The following is a 5,871-nucleotide window of genomic DNA, read 5'->3' as shown; positions in this document are numbered from 1 at the left end:
AATATATATATGTATATGTATATACATATATGGTTGTGTGTATATATATCTATATGTGTATATATATGTGTGTATATATGTGTGTATATATGTGTATATATACATATATACAGATACATACATATACATATATACATATATGTATGTATATGTATGTATCTGTATCTGTATCTATATCTATATATATATATATATACATATGTATATATATATATGTATGTATATATACATATATATATATGTATATACGTATATATATACATATGTATGTATATACATATATATGTATATACATATACATACATATATATACACATACATATATATAGATACAAATACACACACACACACACACACACACACACACACACACACACACACACATATAACAAGATCTTAACCTCATGATAGGATGTTCTTGTTATTTTATTATTTGACATTTGTTTTTTTCTTGGTATACAAATTTGAACATATAATTGTACAAAAAAATTAAATTTAAATTTAGATAATTATCTTTGGTGTTCATTTGATATCATTTATGATCTAAATGTCCTTGAAATGCTTGGTAGACATGACTTTGATAATATGAATAGATGGGATGAATCTTCTATTCCTCCACATTTACATGACACTATAGAACATTTCATAAGAACAAACAAGATGTCCCAACAAGATGAACAATACACATTACAACTTAATGATCCACCATATCCATTGTCTTCCAAACAAGAACTAGCACTTACCATCATTAAAGAACATTATAATGATAATTCCTCTAGGAAATCATTGCACATGATCATACAAGGAACAATAGGGATAGGAAAATCCTACCCGATACATTGCATTAGACATGCACTTTGGAGTTTAGCATCAAAAAAATATAACACGCTACTTGTTGTTTCTCCTACAGGAATTGTAGCATTCAACATACATGCCTCGACTATACATTTCGCCCTTAAGATTTCAATAAAAGAAATGCAACCATTAAAAGGACAGTTGTTGTTAGTATTTCAGGAAGAGATGAGACACATAAAATACGTCCTTGTTGACGAGATGAGCTTCATAGGACCGAAGTTACTATTGAAAATAGATAGTAGATTGTGTGAAGCTTTCCCCCACCAACAACACGTGCTTTAGTGGGACATCTATCATTCTTGTTGGTGACTTGGCACAACTACCACCTATCTATGTATCACACTCAAATGTCAAATTCCTATGGGAACAATTCACTACAATTGTTACATTAAAGATAATATTTCATCAACAAGGTGACACTCAAAATCAAACTGACTTTCGCCAAATATTACAAAACATGCGTGATGCAGAACAAACTTAACAAGATTGGGAACTACTAATGAACCACACAAACAAATCACTGTGTCCTGATGAACAAAATGAATTTGATCAATCAATGCACCTATATTCTACCAATGATTTAGTGAGGACACACAACAAAAAATGCTTAAACTATTGAATCTTCCTATTGCACTTAGTCTAGCGAAAACACACACATTAAACCAAGCGCTAATAATGATGCTGACCAACTTCCAAAAGAACTCCTACTATGTAGGGGCCAATGAACAATGTTAACAACAAACCTATGGATTCAAGCAGGGTTTGTCAATGGGTCACTTGGAGAGGTGCTAGATATTATATAAACAATTGGCTCTAAACCCCCAGATTTACCTCTATATGTAGTTGTTCGATTTGATAATTATAATGGCCCACCTTGGAACCAAGATGATAAAAAAAGTATACTTATAACATCCATATCACTAGGGAACCATAGAAAAATACCACTAGCCATTGAATGGGCAATCACCATACATAAATCACAGGGATTTACGCTACCCAAAGCAACAATTGATATAGGTAATATAGAAAGACAAGGGTTAACTTTTACAGTTGTATCAAGAGTTAAATCAATAAAAGACCTTTGTATAGAACCACCATTCTCCTTTGATCGATAGATGAAAAAACAATCCATACACAATTATCAAGAAAAAGGAGAAGTCTCGTCTACATTAGTTCTCATTGTAATGACTAAAGGTACAAAATTTTGAATTTCTATGTCAAATAATTAATGCTTCCTTTACTTAATTCACAAACTTTCACATTTCTACATTTATTACCTTTTACATAACACGTACATGCATTCCTCCTAAAGATCCACTAACTTCTTGTTTCGATGTGGAGAACAAAATCAAAGAATAACCAAAAAGATTTTCTCAAGCTCATTTTGTACAAGCACGAGGAATAATCAAATAAAAAATCTAAAAAATTGAATTTCTCAAAAAAAAAATTATTTTCATTCACTATGACCAAATGTGTAATATTGATATTCTTTTAATGTCTCAAAAACGATTGTATGTAAATGCTCTCACTATTTCTCTTTCAAAATATGCTACTTTGTGGGGAAAACAAATATCAGTATAACTATCTCCACTTCTAATTTTTTAATTGTTTGCATCATTGTATTTAAACTTATAAATACTTTTCTATCAGCATAATCCTTGCACCTCCTTGTAATACAAATAAACAGATACACAACTAATCCGTAAACAACTATTAAAATATGATCAATAATTACTACTCAACGAAAGATCAACTTTAAGAAATAGACAGATACACAATGCCACATGGACCTGATGAAAGCATAAATTTTAATCTTGCGGGTATATGCCCTTAAATTCAATAAGTTCTATGACAACAGCCGCACCTTATTTGTTCCTTGGAAGTCGTAGAATCGCACTAACAAATCGTCTAAAGGCAGAATCAAATTCTAGTAAAACAACATTGGCATCACTTTTTTTTCTCCTTTCCGGTAAAATTGTACACCGGATCAAACACTCAGTTAATTGACGCGAAATATAAAACAGTTATGCAGAAATTTGTGTTTGTATTCAAATCGAAGTTCAACAGAAAATTATGCCAAATGATATGAACTATAATTTCAAATGATATGAATTATAATTTCAACGAAGTTGGAGCCTGCTAAATTTTATTTTTTTCAGAAAAAAATGAACCTGACGTGAATCGAACACGCAACCTTCTGATCTGGAGTCAGACGCACTACCATTGCGCCACAGATCCACTTGATTTTAATCTTGTAGTACACATTTTTATAAGAAAAGAAGAACGTATCTAAATTCCTGGATGTGCTTCCTTTTCGCTTCTGCATACTCCAAATTACTGTGGTATATTTAGCTCCAACTTTAAAATACGTGCTAATACCTGTTATTACTGTTGGTAGACAAACTAAGGCATGACAAACTACCACATATAATGTCAAAAATCAAATTGGAAAATGTTCAACTAAATTGTAAAAATCTAAAAAGAATACATAAAAGTTAATAAGTAATATTTAGGGTGTAAATCATGATCTATTTTTTGGTCAGTCTTAAATCATACACATTAAGCAACATATTAAGGCTAGAGAATGTTATTCAATTGTGAGTGTTTTAACACTTTTAAGCCTAGAAATCAAAGCTTAGTGTGTGTGATTTAAGTGTCCGCTATTGCTCTAACCTGCATGTTTCATTTGCTACCACTCTACAACCTTATCTATTATTCCCCTAGCTCGTTGCAACTCAGATTATGCATTCTAGAAGTCAGTAAGTCCATTCAATGATAGAAAACACACACCCTTTAGAGCTCTTAGCAACAACTCAACTGATGAATGGATCTATTGCAAAACACCAAGATAGTAAAATTGAGCTCTATGAATGGACCCATTGCAAAACACGAAGACAATAAAATTGAGCTCTATATTTGATCCATTACTCCTTGTCTAGTTGAGCTCTATATTTGATCCATACTTATTAGCACTATTAAGGATTCACTATGTCAAATTATTATGTTTAATAAAATCCTTAACATAGCAAAAAGACATACACATAATTTTTTTCATCATTTTTGGTGAACATCCTAAAAAAGATGCTAGATGCCAATGCATTGATTTGAAATAGTGTTAAAGATCTAAGAATTTATTCAAGTCCACATATTAGTATTTACATAATAATTTTAAAATGTAATGTTCATATTAATATGTGGTTTAAATTTATATAATATCTTATAGGATTCTATATAATTTACATAAAGATTACAATAATATTATTTTCCCTTTTTTTCATTTAGAGGGTTCAAATTTAAAGGGAAATGAGGAGGAAAAGGCTATTTTCACTCATATATATGAAATGGTAGGCCTTAAATATGACTAGCAAATATTGTAAACAATTTTGCTAGTTTACAATCAAAATTGAAAAAGAACAATATACATACGCTTTCTTGTTTAGAAAAAAATAATATAGACTACCTTCAATCAAAGGTACATTGTCACCTTCAACTGAAGGTCGTGTCTTTCATCGAAGGTCCAGTACACATCACACATGCATTGCCTTCAAACTTGACGCTTGTTCATTTGAAGCTAATCTTTTATTTGAAGGCCCTAGATGCATGTTTCCTCTCACAACAAAAATTTTGAGCCGCATCTCATAGGTGAAATGAGACTTTATACTTCCATCCCAATAATTTGTGAGATTTCCTATCTAGACCCTAAATCTTAATAAAATTAAAAAATAATTTAATTTATTTTTAAAATGTTTGTTAATAAATTGTCTCCAATACTTTATATTTATTTGTAATATGTAACATTTCTTCATAATGCACGACTTTACTTAGAAATGTGATCTTTTAACATTTATTAAACATAGAAATTAACATTGATATCTAGGGCATGTGTTGCATATATTATTATTTATTTATTTTTAATTGAGATTATTTATAATTTAGATACATGTTTTTTCATTATGTTTTTTTTTTTTAGTAAATACTTCAATTCTTATTGTTTGTTGAATCAAGTACGTCAATATGAAAGGTGGTGATACTTTTTGTTGTTTCCATTATTATTTTTCTACAAGTGTCAACAATATGTCTATGTTTGGTACAATACTTAGGTTGACTACAGTAAAAAAATATTTTAAAGTCACTTTCAAAAAACTTACTTTGAAGGTGATACAAAATCTTAGTTACAATGACTTTTTTAATCATGGAAAATATGACCTTAATCAACAATTATTGTTCAACAAAAGGTTAACATGTGAAATGGAAAGTCATATTGTGCAACATAAACGACTTCCAATAAAGAACCTTCATTAAAAGTAGCTTTTAATCAAAAATCCATATCATGGACATTGTTTAGAATGAAGATCCTTCTAATAAACAAAAGTGTTCATTTGAAAGTTTCCTTACGAAACTCAATTTTAATAATGTATCATAAATAAAACAAAACTTTATACTTCCACCCAAATGAATCACACAAAATAATCTGTATTTACATTTATATAATTGATTTGTTTTGAAAATGAAGTTCACATAATGTACAATTTGTGTTTTCTAAAGTTTCACCTGGCCATGTAAGAGAGATCAAGGAAGAGGAGTGAATATAAAAAGGGTCACATTTATTTGTCTATGTAGAAATTTGTTTATTTACGGCTACTAAAATATATAGAGAATAAAAATGGTCACTAGGTACGTCGCTCTGTTAATATTGATTTCAAAGGATAAAATCTGAGTTTTTCATCCATGAAATGTGCAGCGCCTAAAGAATCAGTAAATAATTAAATTTAATCTTTAAATTCAAGAATCTTTATGACTGCAGCCGAACCTAATTTGAGAATCGCACTACCAAATCGTCTAGAGGCAGAATCAAATTCTTGTAAAACGACATAGGCATCACTCTTTTTTGGTTTTCCTTTCCGCAAAAATTGCACACCAGATTAAACATTCATTATCGAAGTTTTACAGAAAATTAATGATATGAACGGAATTGGAAATGGAAATTTGTTAAAATGAGATCATTTAAAAAAATAA

General features: G+C 29.8%; 1 non-coding gene across 1 annotated transcript; it reads right to left on the bottom strand.

Moving 5' to 3' along the window:
* Positions 1–3,021: 3,021 nt before the first annotated feature.
* Positions 3,022–3,093, bottom strand: TRNAW-CCA (transfer RNA tryptophan (anticodon CCA)). Its single transcript has one exon. It is a non-coding gene; the product is annotated as a tRNA-Trp (tRNA).
* Between the last annotated feature and the right edge of the window lie 2,778 nt (positions 3,094–5,871).

The sequence above is a fragment of the Cryptomeria japonica genome, chromosome 5 (assembly GCF_030272615.1).
Source record: "Cryptomeria japonica chromosome 5, Sugi_1.0, whole genome shotgun sequence".
Taxonomy (NCBI): domain Eukaryota; kingdom Viridiplantae; phylum Streptophyta; class Pinopsida; order Cupressales; family Cupressaceae; genus Cryptomeria; species Cryptomeria japonica.
This window is presented reverse-complemented; position numbering and strand designations above follow the sequence as displayed.